The sequence below is a fragment of the Thermobia domestica genome, chromosome 2 (assembly GCF_964235325.1).
Source record: "Thermobia domestica chromosome 2, izTheDome1.hap1.1, whole genome shotgun sequence".
Lineage (NCBI taxonomy): Eukaryota > Metazoa > Arthropoda > Insecta > Zygentoma > Lepismatidae > Thermobia > Thermobia domestica.
The window spans coordinates 384,464,607-384,480,179 of NC_137455.1; the positions used below are offsets into that span (position 1 = coordinate 384,464,607).

At 35.4% G+C, this 15,573-nt stretch overlaps 1 long non-coding RNA gene across 1 annotated transcript in view; it reads left to right on the forward strand.

Annotated features, from left to right (window-relative positions):
• Nucleotides 1-15,573, forward strand: part of LOC145679907 (uncharacterized) — a 55,818-nt gene that overhangs the window by 10,369 nt on the left and 29,876 nt on the right. The gene's annotated exons all lie outside the window — the stretch shown is intronic.

The window sequence follows — 15,573 nt, forward strand, 5'->3', positions numbered from 1 at the left end:
GGAGTCATAAAGAGCCGCAACATAGAATTACCAAAACCGGCTTAGTTTGGGCGGCATTTTGGTCACAGAGCGGAAACCCACACACTTGCAAACAAATTTAACACAACACTCACAACAATGGTCCTATTTTGTGCGTTATTGTCGACCGCGCGGGAAAACAACTCCGTTCCCAGGAAGCCACTGCACAACACTACAAGACGCCACGAGCCAGGTCGGGTGAGTCCATTCTGCCCGGGAGGAGGCAGGAACGAAATTGGCCAAACGAAGGCTGAACAAAATCTGTATACATTCCAGCTCGTCCCTCATAATATAGTTCCTTCTTAGCCAATTTTCCAGCCAGTTTCTCTTCATATTCTTAATAATACCTAAAGTTTTTTCTTTTCTCTCCACCATCTAACACTCTCTCGACCCACTCCTTTCCTGTTCAAACCAGCTAATTATCTCCATTCTTCTCCACAGCCACACTCCGAAAACTTAAAATCTTTTTTCATTGCTTTTGTGTAATGTCAATGTTTCTGCTGCATGCACTACAATACTCCACATGTGCCATTTTATGAGTATTTTTACCATCTCTTTATTTAAGGACCCACAAAACACAGTAGGCCCCAGGCGGCTTCCTTCCTTCTCTTTCTCCAGATAGTGTGCTCGCCGAGTGACGTCATCCCTCATACATGACGGGCTAAATGGCCATAGATGCCGAAAACCCAGAAATCTAATTCCTAATCCTAATCTTCCTTCTAAATGCTTCTTTCGTTTTTCTTATTCTTGCTTTTATTTCATGTTCACACTTTATATCATCACTAATAATACTACACAGGCATTGAAAACTAGGCCTATCCTATTTGTCTAAAATATTCATTTTGTTTTATAAGGTTTGCTATCTCGGCTGTAAACTAACATGGATAATACCCTTTTTTTTTATTTTTCGTTTAGGAACATTCTTATTAATTACAACGTCAAATTTCTTATAAAAGTAATTTATTGAATCATTCGGATAATCATATTGATATATCTGCCCAAAATGTATTTCTGTAGGTCCTTATACAAATTGCAAAAATCTGCTTTACAATAGTTAAAGATAATAGTTGGACTAAACTTTGTAAATATTCAGATGTAATATAGAATTCAGTTAATAAAGGAGGAGGATGTAAGTCCTTAGTTTATAAAGGACAATTATTTCTAGTAAAATCAATGTCTTTCAAGTTTGTTAATAGTAAATCTAATGTTCTGCCGTTATCATTTCTTATATTATTTTATAATTGAAGATTAAAAGAAGGCAAAAAGTTTGCAAATGCTACACAAATATGACCTCCAGTCATAAGATTATAACTGGAATCAGTAGTCGAGGGTATATTAAAAGCACCTACTATCAATATATTATAGAACTGAAAATTAGTGACCTCCTCAAGTTTTTTTTCTCTCTCTCGCTATATATATATATATGCGTGTGTGTTTCAATTTTTGTGTTAGGGGGAAAGTATACTGACACAAAGATATTATAAGTAATATCTTCCGTTATCACCTTAATACAGACAATTTGTACATGTTCAATATTTATCCTAATTTCTTCCACTTGAAACTTTTTAAATACTACTATAAGTGAACCACGTCCTATTTTACTTGATCTGTCCTGTTGAAAAACAAAATATCTGTCATTAGACTTAAAACTACATATCTTATTTCATTTTTCACAAGTAGACCTACAGTCATTTGAACTATCTCAACAGTGTATAATAAAAGAGCAATTCAAATTGGAAGTGTCTCTAGTTTCATCCAACGTAAATTAACCAATAAAAGTTTAATTGGCTAGTCTTCTTTTTCCCAGTTTAGATACTAACCCGTCAAATATCGAAACTTCTATTTATGTGGCTTCTCCATTTGATTTTCGCATCAAAGTCAGAAAAGCAGGTGCTTTATTTCCCCCTGAAACTTCAAGTAGAGCGCGCTGTCATTGTTTTCTACGTCATGCATAGCAAAATCATTAATACTTACCGTCATCCAACGGAATACGTGTTACCACGTGTGCAGCCAGCATTATTTTTGAGACTCAATATACAAAAAGTCAATACAAACATCCAGCATGACTTATTCCCAGTTACTTTTGTATACTTAATAATATAATCATATAGTAATAATATTAATATATTTAGTCGTGTTGCTATAGCCCTACTTGCTCAGGCTTACAAATAGGATTTGTGTCCCCTGAGAGAAACATGAAATTGAGTGTCCTCAATTCAAATATGAATATTGCCCTTTTAAGTGCCCCTCCAACTACGCGCCCGAGGTATGTTTCCTCGCTTGCTCGCCCCTAGTTGTGGCTCTGGGCCTATTAATCACAGAACCTGTTTTTAAATACTAACCATACAAGCGGTTGTTAAACGAATTGAACAACATTACTGGAGGGTCGTTTATCCCAGGTTGAGTATCATTACACTAAATGGTCCAGATCCCACTTTAAACCGTAGGTGCTGTCCTATAGGCTTTAGTAAGGTAAAATTAATAATCAATAAACTAATCAAATAATGTTACCAAATACTAACTTATCTAATTCTTCGAAGACTTAGCATGTAATGGTACGCTTACAAGTAACATGCTCAATAGATCATGCGTTAAACTGAACCTAAAAAAATATTGCAAATTTCGAAGTCCATTAGGAAGTTGTAAGAATGAATTTAACTAAAGAAGGGAGGAAAGAGAAAGGAAAGTTTACACCTACTTATACCTATGTAATCTTATACTCAATTATAAAAGAACATTGTAAACGCTGCAAATATATACCTCTCAAATATTCTTCGTAAACCTTATCTAACCAGAGAACGAACTGACATTGCAGCTACAGGGTGGCCCACAGTTATAAGTGTGTGATATTTAAGTGATTGTGTATTTGTAATTCTGCACAAAAAGTTTCGATGTGACAACACTATGTAGCCTGAGTGTGGGGATAACGGTCACTAGATTTAGAACCATTAGTGTGTGCCAGACAGAATGTCTCTGGAACAACGTGTGCATTGTGTGCGTTGGATCGGTCGACGTGAGTCTGTGGAGTGGCCAGCTCAATCTCCTGATCAGACACAACCTGACTTTTTTTTCTTATGAGCTGTTGTAAAAGACAAAGTGTATCAACATCACACACACAATTTGGCAAAACTACGGGAAGCTATCACAGAAGAGTTCCACAGAATATCAGTACGGGTCTGTCAAGCTGTTTGTGAGTACATTACTCTTCGTCTCCAGGCATATATCAATTTGGATGGTTGTTCTTCGTCTCCAGGCATGTATCGATTTGGATGGTTGTTCTTCGTCTCCAGGCATGTATCGATTTGGATGGTTGCTCTTCGTCTCCAGGCATGTATCGATTTGGATGATTGCTCTTCGTCTGCAGGCATGTATCGATTTGAAAAAATGAAATGAAATCTTTGAGTTTTACATCCCACGGTTATGCCGGTTAGGCTAAAGGAGACGGTGATGATGAGTAGACGTATCGATTTGAATGGTTGCTCTTCGTCTCCAGGCATGTATCGATTTGGATGGTTGCTCTTCGTCTCCAGGCATGTATATCGATTTGGGTGATTGCTCTTCGTCTCCAGGCATGTATATCGATTTGGATGATTGCTCTTCGTCTCCAGGCATGTATATCGATTTGGATGATTGCTCTTCGTCTCCAGGCATGTATATCGATTTGGGTGATTGCTCTTCGTCTCCAGGCATGTATATCGATTTGGATGGTTGCTCTTCGTCTCCAGGCATGTATATCGATTTGGATGATTGCTCTTCGTCTCCAGGCATGTATATCGATTTGGATGATTGCTCTTCGTCTCCAGGCATGTATATCGATTTGAATGATTGCTCTTCGTCTCCAGGCATGTATCGATTTGGATGATTGCTCTTCGTCTCCAGGCATGTATCGATTTGGATGGTAGCTCTTCGTCTCTAGGCATGTATCGATTTGGACGGTGCATTGGTGGACCATGCCATGGAGAACAGGGATTAAAATTCTTGTAAGGAAAGGTATGAGAGTAATGTGTTTATGTTCAAGTTGCGTTGCTATTTTCTTTACCGCAGTCTTTGAAACATCATAATCAGTATGAGCCTCCCTGTAGTATATTTGAAAACTTATTTTTGCTGTAGGATACATGTATATTGAAACTTACTTTGAGAAGCACCAATGCCAACAAATGAAGCGTCTCTCACTTAGCTGTATATTAGAGAGGTATATATTTTCCCTGTGGATTGTATAGGGAACTAAATAAGGTTAATTAGTCATTTTATTTAAATAAAAATGAAAGGTTAAAACATATTGTTTTTCACAGCAATGAAATTATCTGTTCTGTCGTTATTAGTGTCATAGTTTCATTTGTAAGCAAGTCGTGTAATTATTCAGATAAAGATTCTTAACTAAAACCAAGATCAATGTTGGTAAAATAATAAGAGAGCATAACTGTCTGTTGGGAGGGGAAAATAGATCAGAGACAAAAGGCATTAAATAACACAAAAGAAAAAGGATCAGTTTTCGAACAACAACAAAATACGAACATCTTTTCTACAGCAATCAGAAGCTCTCATCTTCGATACCTACCAATTAAGATGCTATTCTGATCTGAAAGGGTTTATTACACGAAATTAGATTCTATATCAACAGAAAAAATGTTCCGGGAGGTATTTCTATGAAATGTATGTCACAAACTTCCTAGAAAAAAATGCAAGGCTGAGTGAGAAGGTATTGTAATCTAGCTCTTGAAGGCGAGAAATTATGGTGGGAAACGACCTATTCGGTGAGGATGGATTTTGTATAATGGTATGTTCACCTCGTGGTTCTGAGCTCGTGTTAAAAGTAGGTTCCTTGAAAAGTGGGATGGAGTTTCTCTCCTTTTTATTCGGAAGGGGGGGGGGAGCACGGTGGCTCAGTGGTAGAACGCTTACCTCTGGTGCTTGGGTCCTTAGTTCGATCCCTGACTAAATAAATATGTGGTCGACAATATCGTGTCCGTCGGTTTTCTCGGGGTACTCCTGTTTCCTCCCACATTCTCATTCCATTAATTCTTCCATTATCATTTACTAGCCTTTATAATTCCTCTCCCTTAGCCTAAAGGGTGTAATCGTGGGACGTTAAACTAAAGGATTTAATTTTATCTCATTTTCTTCTTTTTATTTCCTGATAATTGATGGATTGCCAAACAATAAAGTTATTTCAGAAAGTTGGGGAAGGCAATTCCAAATTTAATTAAAATCTCAGAAGATATCGTGGGACACACAGATGAACAGATGGATAGACAGATACTCAAGTTCCAGTTGAGTCGAACGGTAGAATGTTGTTACTCAAGCACGCTTCAATTATTCAGGGTGTTTCAAAACAACACCGACAACGTTTGGGAGATGATTCCTGACACAAAGATAAAAGTATAGACCAAACTGGGAGCAGAAATCCGTCATTTCGGAGTTAAAGGCTGCCGCGAAAACATGTTAAAATGAACTTTGAAGGTCCATAGTTCCAATACTATGGAATCCACCGGAGTCGGGTCAAAACTTTACTTAGGAACTAATATGTGCCCTATTCAAAAATAAATGTTTCAGAATCCTAACGTACTTACGCATCGATTTTTATACAGGGAGTTTGGCTGCAAGCATATAATTTGAAGCAACGGCGATGACTTTTCAAAATTTATGTGGGTGCATATCAATGGCGTGATGTATTATATGTTTTCAGGGAAATCTAGATACTTGATTGATTTATTTTTAGTTAAAATCTTTTATGAACACTGTCATAAAGGGCTGTGCTGTCATAAAGTAAAATATACCAGTACTATAAGGATAAGTTGGGTCTGCCCTAGCTCAGTTGGTAACACGGCTGACTTAAAATCAAGAGAAATGGGCTCAAACCCGGATCCAAACTAAAAATTTTGTGCGTACGCTGCACTCATAAGATAATATGTGTGGATGCCGAAGCCCCGGAGCACCCACGTAGTCGGAGTGCATGATTTGAAGTACTCATTAACTACCTCTATAGAAATTTTTGCGGAAATACCACAGGATTCTGAAACATAGATATTTGGATTGGGCACATACTAGTTATTAAGTGAAGACTTGAGCCGACTACGGTAGGTCCCATAGTTTTGGAGTTATGGACATTTACAGTTCATTTTTTCATTTTTTCGGCAGCCTATAACTCCGAAATGACTGATTTCTGAACCCAGATTGGTCTATACTTTTGTTGGATCTTATTTTGCTGTCAGAAATCACTTCCCAAACGTTGTGGGTGTTGTTTTGAAACACCCTGTATATGATAATAATATGGTATAATAAGTAGGAGGTATTTATTAATAATAACACAATACTGAGACCTCGTCAGAAATACATTATATCTTTTCAGAGAAAGCGATTTACTTTAAATATTACCTATCGCTATTGAGCCAAAAGTAAGAAAACATGCTTTTATATACATTATACAAATTTGTGTTATACGAGTACTGTTGAAGATAAGTACAGATTCATAAAATAAGAAAAAATACACTATTTAATACACCATCGTCGTTTTATGATTTGCTTTCAACAACTGTTCCAAATATGCAGCTCTTATTCAGAGGTTATGATTGAGGATACACAATGACGGGAAAAACTTTTACGAAAGGTGCGTTTGATATAATATGAATGGAAGTGTTGCAAGGTATTTTTTCTACGAAGCAAGATAAGTACATATTGCAGGCTACAAAATTACTTTCCTGTCGTTAATGGATTCTTTTGAAACGACAGCGCGCCGATTTCTCTGTAACTTTGAGAGGTCCCATTCAGATATGTATGCTTGCAGAGAAGGGTTTAAGAAGGCATATATCAGGATTTTAAGTCAAATTCAATTCAAATTATGCCATGTATAATCATAAAAAATACATATAACAATAAAATACACATAACAATAGATATAACAATAATAAATACGTATAAAAATACATACTTTTCATAAAAATATTTGGGGTGGCTCACATGAGCTTCGGGGGGGGGGGTCCTGGACCCCTCAGTTCCCCCAGGATTGGCGCCCTTCTTTATGAATGTATATAGAGTTTAACATTTTAGACCAATCTTTTTGACACAGGAAAGACTAATATATATTAAAATCCCATAAATTTGTTGTATCCTTTATAGATCTAATATTCTATAGTGTGTGGTTCAAAAGATTGAACTAGCTTGAAGACTAACAGCTATTAGAGTGTAATCCTCTTTCAGGGAAAGGCAAAATGGTAAGGAAATGAGTGCATGGTATAAGAGTTGGTATTTCATTAACACAGAATTTCCAAATTGTTGAATGTATTATTATTATTATTATTATTATTATTATTATTATTATTATTATTATTATTATTTTAATGTTGTCAAGAAATTTCAAGCTTAAAATATATAAAACGATAATTATGTTTGTTGTGCTGTATGGTTGCCCCGAAATATGATAGCTTACTCTGACGGAAGAACATAGACTAAAAGTATTTCAGAACAAAATCCTGAGATGAATATTTGGACTTAAGAGGGAAGGAAATGGGGAGTGGAGGAAACTTCTGACGAGGAAATGCGTAATTTATACCGTTTAAAGAAAACATTTATACCTAGGGCTCAGGTGGGCAGATCATGTAGGCAAACAAGGTTTCAAAAAGCAACCCGTAGGCTTTTCTTTGCTACAAGCAATAACTATTGTTTTTCTATTTCTTATAACCTATGTAAGTAGAAAATTATGTTTGCTACCCGTAAATTTCATGGAGTCACCAAAAATTCAAGATGGCGGACAATATGGTGGTCCGAAAACAAATAAATTTATTCGTCATGTACCACCAAGTTTGGTATCGATTTCTATGTTTTCACCGTCGTAGAATTAAAAAACGATATCATAAATAGCGCCAGATGCATACAAAAAGACATAGAGAAATTTGACAAACAATAAAATTACTGTAAGCTTAAGGAATATTCATTTAAAATGATATATTGCCATTTAAGATGACTGGAGTTCTGTTTGTGGAAAAGTTTACGTTTCTATATAAATTTATGTTAAAAAGGATCTTTTCTCCATAATTTAAACTTTCTAGCTGTTTCTGATCTTTAAAAAATAGGTTTTGCTTTTTCTTATGATGGTAATTAGATTGGAACTATTATAAAACCTAAATAATGAAGCCTGTGGCAACAATTTCTCATTCTACTAAGAAACCTCGTTTTGAATAAGATATTCCTGTATTGTGCCGCATATGTGACAGTAGTGACAACAAATGAATTAATGGAAGCTACGTTAAATGGTGTAAATAAAGTGAAGAAATGTTTAGAGAAAAGAAAAACATTATCATCTGTTCACACTGAATTAAAGACTGTATTGTACACCTAGAAAGATGCATTGTTCGACTGCCTCCATATGAAAACACATTTTGGCATAAAAAAATGCTACACTCAGTTCACACATAAGACCATATTGATCGGTTGATGAAGAACAAGAAAACATGAACACAAGAAAGGCGGAAATAGAGAATCAAGATAAGCTTCCAACTATGGGTGAAAAGATTTTTCAGCCTGCAAAAGTTTCTATGCGGTCATTAGTCCTAACGTTAATTGGCAGCTTTGTATTTTCTGTCAGAAAAAAAGATGGCAAAAGACTATCTCAAGTTTTAAAATTTGAATGTGCTTCTACTATTCGCAGACTTGCAGATTCCAATGAACTACTTCGATGTCGAATAGGTACAGAAGACCTTATTGCAATGGAGGCACACTATCATCCAACCAGTAGAAGGAATAAAGACAGGGCATTTACATTGAAATATACCGTGGAAACTATTAGTACTTTACAGTTGGTACTTACTGGTACTCACACAAACCCTATATTATCTGAGGTAGTTTCTGAGTTGAAATGAGAACTTCATGTTAGAAACGTTTACAGAATAAAAGAAATGTCATACAGGTATAGCCAAATGACAAAAGAAAAAACTGGCGTTTATGTGACAGTTAGTAACAAAGATATGAAGAAAATGCTATCCAATTATTATGGAAACAACATACAATTTCAAAAACAAATATGCAGAAATCTCCCTCCGCTTGTCTTCCCAAGAAAGTTAAGTACAATTGAAGCCGTAGAAGGTGTCATGGCTCAAGGATACATTTTCAAGAAATTATTTCTGATACGAAGAACAAATTCTATGCTATAAAGAAAATCATTTCCACATTAAAACGAAACTTCTGCAAAGAAAATCCTGTATATGTTTCTCCGAATTCTTCTATCTGATAAAGATGACGATAAAGATTTTGAAGATGAACCTCCCACAACGAAAATTAACATACATATTGTTTAACTAGATCAAGATATTCTTTATGCATCTTCGAAAAGGAAAAAAATAACCCCAAAACATATTAGCACATGCCTACTTGTTCCTCAAGCAAGCAGATCAAAGAAGCTAATTAACACACTACATGCTGCTGGAAGTTGTGTTACTTATGATGTGATTCGGTGTATTGACACTACTATTGCAGAAAAAACTGTGAACAGGCTTTTAGAAAATAATGTAGTGGTTCCTGAAAATCTTGTATCAAATCGATTTGTCCATTATGCAGCAGATAATATTGACATTTTAGAGGACACATTAGATGAAAAAGAAACATTTCATGCCACACAAATTGTTGCACATCAAGAAAGTACACATAATGTTGTCTCTTTGTCTTTGCCAGTGGGAAAAGAATAGCACTTTGAAAAGTGTGTCTGGAGATTTTAACAAACTCATATCATCAACATTTTCAAAATCAAAGGACACAATTCCAAAGAAAGATATTAATTTTTCTGTTAAAGACTGTATATCAGTGTCTCCACCAAATCAGGACCTGGCTTGGCTATTTAGTCGATCATGCAGAGAAAATGATGTAAAGAATGTAGTGCCATCATGGACAGTATTTAACCAGTGTATTGCAGAAGGTGAACAGCCCAAAATTACTATAGGGTAGTACCCAAAAATTCCTAACCCAGCTCACGAATATGACACATTATGGACTGTTGTTACCAGCTGCAAGATGATCTCTAAGAAACTAAACAAAAATGATGTTATAACCTTTGATGAAGCTCTTTACTCAAAATTAAAAATGTTGATGTGGCTCCAGTCAGATGAAACAAAAAATGTTATTCCTTCACTAGGTAGCTTTCATTCGATACTGGTTTATTTATCCGTCCCTAAGGAGCACTATGCCAGCTCAGGCCTAGAAGACTGCTGGGTAAAGGATGGTATAGTGCCAGAAACAACAGCTGCTCCTGTGTTGACAGGAAAGCACTATAACCATTGTTTCCAACTGCACAAAATTGGGACCTTTAATGGCATCATTCAAAAATTGGCTTCCCTTTAAAAAAAAACACGAAGATGAGCAGCATATAATTGATGATAATGTAAAAAACGTATAGATAAAAGCTTTGAGAGTAGATATTTAATGCAAGCTTGAATTGATGTTGAAGGATTCCATTTCTTTCAACAAAATATTAAGCACTTGCTCCTTGAATTCAATCAGGAAAAGTCTTCAAATTATATTTTCAAGTATTGGATTCTTTACATAAAGCTCCTTGGCGTCCTACTCGTTAAGATTGATATTCAGACGATTTGAATTCAATTATATTGCCAAATAACTGAAGTGAACCTTTCGTTTCTTTAAATAAGTGAAGTTATATTATTAAGTTCGTTATGATTCATTAATACAAGTACTTGATGACCTAATTATATAGGAAGATTGAGGTATCGTATTGAATAAATATTGTTGTGGATACGTATTCTTATGTTTAATGTGCTGGATCTTAGAGCTAATGACTTGCTTACTTGCATAACTATTCATGTGATTGAGATTCAGAAGTCGGTTGCTCTTCAGTGACCGTACAGCACATAACTGCATTTGAAGGATGAACGAAACAACTCAAAATATAACAGAACGTTTAATACATCAGTTCGAATAATATAGGCCTATGCATATACAGAGTGCTTCAAAACAACACCGACAACGTTTGGGAAGGTGACTCCTGACACCAAAATAAGATAAAAAAGTATACACCAACCTGAGTGCAAAAATGCTTCCTTTCAGAGTTATAGGCTGCCGAAAATATTAAAAAAAATGAACTTTAAAAGTCCATAGCTCTAAAACAATCAGACATATTGAAGTCAGAACTAGACTTCACTTAGGAACTAATATATGCACTATCCAAAAGTACAGTTTCTAAGTGAAGTCTTGATCTGACTTCGGTAGATCCCATAGTATTGTAGCTATGAACCTTTAAAGTTTATTTTCTTTTTCATGTTTTCGCCAGCCTATAACTCCGAAAGGAAGAATTTATGCACTTAGGTTGCTCTATACTTTTGTCTTATCTTGGTGTACAGAATCACCTCCCAAAAGTTGTATGTGTTGTTTTGAAACACCCTATATATATATATATATATATATATATATATATATATATATATATATATATATATATATATATATATATATATATATAGGAAATTTAAAACTTGAGATATTGTTAAGATTAAACAACATAGTTACAGCATTTCTTGTACTAAAGAAAATTTGTTGTACAGTACATGCTATTTCGAATACATGCTGTTGCTGAGATTTGATGATTTTAAATACATTAGTTAGAAAGACAAAAGCCATGGTGATTGGAACGAAGGGGTCTGTGTCAAATATAAATGTAGGAGGGGAGAAAATAGAACAAGTAAATAGTTTTCGATACCTGGGTAGTATTCTTAGTAATGACATGAAGTGCGAACGTGAAATAAAAGCAAGGATAGGAATGGCGAAAGAAGCCTTTAGGAGGAAGAAAAGTCTGTTTTGTGGGACCTTGAATAAAGAGTTGAGAAAAAGACTCATAAAATGCTTCGTGTGGAGTGTTGTACTGTATGGGACGGAAACATGGACATTACGTAAAGTTGACGAAAATCGACTGGAAGCCTTCGAAATGTGGGTGTGGAGAAGAATGGAGAGAATTAGCTGGGTCGAGCGGAAGACAAATGAGAGGAAGTTAGAAATTGTGAAAAAAACAATTTTTGATATTATTAAGAAGAGGAAGAGAAACTGTGTGAGACTAAGAAGGAACTGTACCATGAAAGACGTGCTAGAGAGTATGGTGGAAGGAAAGAGAGGGAGGGGGAGAAGGAGACTACAATTAATGGATGATATTAAAACAGAAAGATCATACGCGAAGACGAAGAGGTTAGCGGAGTACCGTGGAGCATGGAAGCTTCTCAGCTGCGGCAAGTGACCTGCCAATAAAGGCAGAATACCTATGATGATGATGGAGTTTACTTAACTGAAATATAATCACATTTTTCGCTTGTTTATATGTTAATTTTCTTGATATCCTCTGCAATCACGTAAATACCTTACATTGTGAATGCCTCATAACATTTTAAACATATATATATATATATATATATATATATATATATATATATATATATATATATATATATAATTCAACAGCCGCAAAAGTATGAAAATCGACACCACATTTTGACGCCATAACTTGTTATGTTAATTTGAACTTACTTTCCTTTTGGGAGTCCATCTTGAATTTCTAAAAACTCCAAGAAATTGACGGGTGGAAAACACAATTTTGTATTAAAACCAATTTTAAAAATCATTAAAACAGTCATTGTCATTTGTAGAAAATAAAAGCCTACGCGTTGTGAACTTACTTCCTTTTGGGGTGGCCATGTTGTCCGCTATCTTTGATTTTTTGTGACTCCAAGAAATTGACGGGTGGCAAACGTAATTTTCTGTTAAAACCAGTTTTAAGAATCACAAAAACAATGATTGCCACTTGTAGCAAAGAAAAGCCTACGGGTTACAACTTTTCACTTATTCATTTCCCTACTATTCAGTATTTAGTCCGTAGCGAAGAGAGAATTCATCAAATGCTCTCTAGTTGAAAAAAAAAAGTTTAGTTTGAAAATGTCATTTTATTAGAGGGTTGCACGAAACACGTATTTTTTTAAAAAAATCATTTGAAGTTGAGCTGGTATAATGTTGCTACTTTGATACTAGAGGTCTGCACGGGCTCGGGCTTGAGCCCAACCCGGTCCGCAGGCCGGACTCGGACCTACAAAGCATGTGTCACTTCGGACTCGGGATGTAAATGTTTAAATATACAACCATATTTGTCGGGATTTTCGGGCCTAACTTTGTAAATATACTGTACAACGATATTTATTGGACGTTTGGACCATTCATTCTGGAGAACTTTTAAAGCACAATTGCAAGATTATACTTCTAATTGCTGTAAATAAAAATACGATTTTGCGTAAATTATAAACTTTCTGTAATTCGGGCTTATTTAGGGCTCATTTGATTATCACATGAGCTCGGGCCGGGATCGGGCCTAAATGCTAAAACATATTTTGGACTTGGTTCGGTCTTCACATTACAAATTCACGTGCCGGGTCGGGTCGGGCCCAGGCTAAAAATTCCGGACCGTGCAGACCTCTATTTGATACTACCTATACAGATTGTATTTGTTTTTGGATTGTATATGAAATTATCATACGGATACAGAAAGTACACTATCAATTCCTTACTCTGTCATTGTTTACTATTCCAATACAATACTACAATGCACGACCAGTGTTTCTAGGTTTCCTTAAGAAAATGTCCCACGACTAACACAAAATTTTCCCTTTTCTTATAAAATTTCCCCTTTGTGAGTGTTCTATTCCTATAACGGAAATTATAGGATATGATTAATTTAACTGTATTAAAGAAAATGTCAACGACATTTGTTTTTTGCTTCTTTTTTCACCTTTTTTTAAATACAAGTGTACTCAACTGATCCCAAGTACCGTAGTCGGTAACGCTGTCGTCTTTGGTGCGCGCGATCACGCGTTCGATTTCCGGTGGGGACACTTGGTCGAAAAACTGTAACAAGTGTTTGAGGCAAGCCATCCTGAATGAGAGTTTCGTGGGTTTTCCTTATTCACACCTGGCAAATGCCGGGAAAATACTTAACATACAAGTCCTTGGCCGCTTTCTTCATCCATTTTTTTTAGTGTGATCGCTGATGGACGTCATCCCTCTTATGTTACGGGCTAACATGGCTTTAGAGCCGAAACAGGCCGTTAGCCAGCCCAAAAATGTAGGAAGGGCCCGGCTGAAGTTAGAGGGTGCCCGATCCAACCTTACAGTTCATCACCATATTATTTCCAAGCTTACCGTGAAAATTTTAGGGGGGCAGCAAATATTTAGGGGCTCGGCCCCCCTAGACCCCCCTGGCTACGGGCCTGAGCCGAAAGTCCAGAAATCTAATCCCTAATTTCTAACAAATATACCCAATCAACAATGGAAGAAAATTATGCTACTTTGAATACACAACACGCACACACCCAGAATTGCTATGCGGTGTATTGGTTTATTTCTGAAGAACAAAGAAAAATTTAAGCGTTTATCTTGGTCAATCAGTCATCGCGAGAATTTCCTTCGATTTTCATCTTTTATCAAAGATCTGTTGTTGCTAAATTTACCTACGAAAGTTCCCTAGATTAGGAAAATTTTCCAAATTACGAACACTGCGCCCGACTACCAAATAAATTCAAGTGATTAATTAAACATACTATTATACGGAAAGATAATTACTTATCTTACATATACTGATTCTAGTAATAGAATGCTTTAAAATGTTGTGCTATTATAAAATCTATAATTAATTCTATAGATGTACTTAGATACAGTCTATACCTCTGTGCGGGGGTTGATGGTGGAAAAAGGAAAAGCAAAATTAGATTACGTACGTGAGCGTGGTCGGGTAAAGCTTCTCCTCATCTCCTACCAGCTTACCTGTACGGAATGATAATATATATATATATATATATATATATATATATATATATATATATATATATATATATATATATATATATATATATATATATATATATATATATATATATATATATATATATAATGTTCTCCTTATGCATTTCTACGATGTTTTCTCCTTCAACGCCATTCACCCTAGAAAATCTGTATATCTTGTTATTTTTAAATGAATTCATAAAAAATGAAGACTTTGTTGAATAAAGGCTGTTGAAGAAGTATTATTTCCACAACTGTCGTTGAATGGAAACCAAGGTTACTAATTGAAGAGGATTTATTCCAGGGAAGCAAACTGACTCAACAACCCCACAACTACGAGTGACGTTATTTATTCTTGTATTCTGCACTGACTCCATTGACTTTTTTTCTTTTAAAAAAAGGAAAGAAAATAGGAGAGAAAAAATAGCCCGAAAGCTTTAATGCTTAATTTATATCCTGGCTGCGGTTAACCGATTTACTGTAATAGTTAATTTTAATCCTGGCTATACAATGTTTACATTGACAGGAAAGATCTGATGAAAAAGTAAATTGCAAACCGAAAATGCTAGTATTTAATTGATTAGAATTCTATAAATAACATTGTATTGTCGTAGCAGGTATGTTGTGCGTCAACGTATGAAGATGTTATCAGGTACCCATCAATCCTCTGCAATACAACAACAAATAACAATTCGAAGTAATTATAATTACGTTAAAATTTGGTGATAGGCTCAGCAATACCATGAA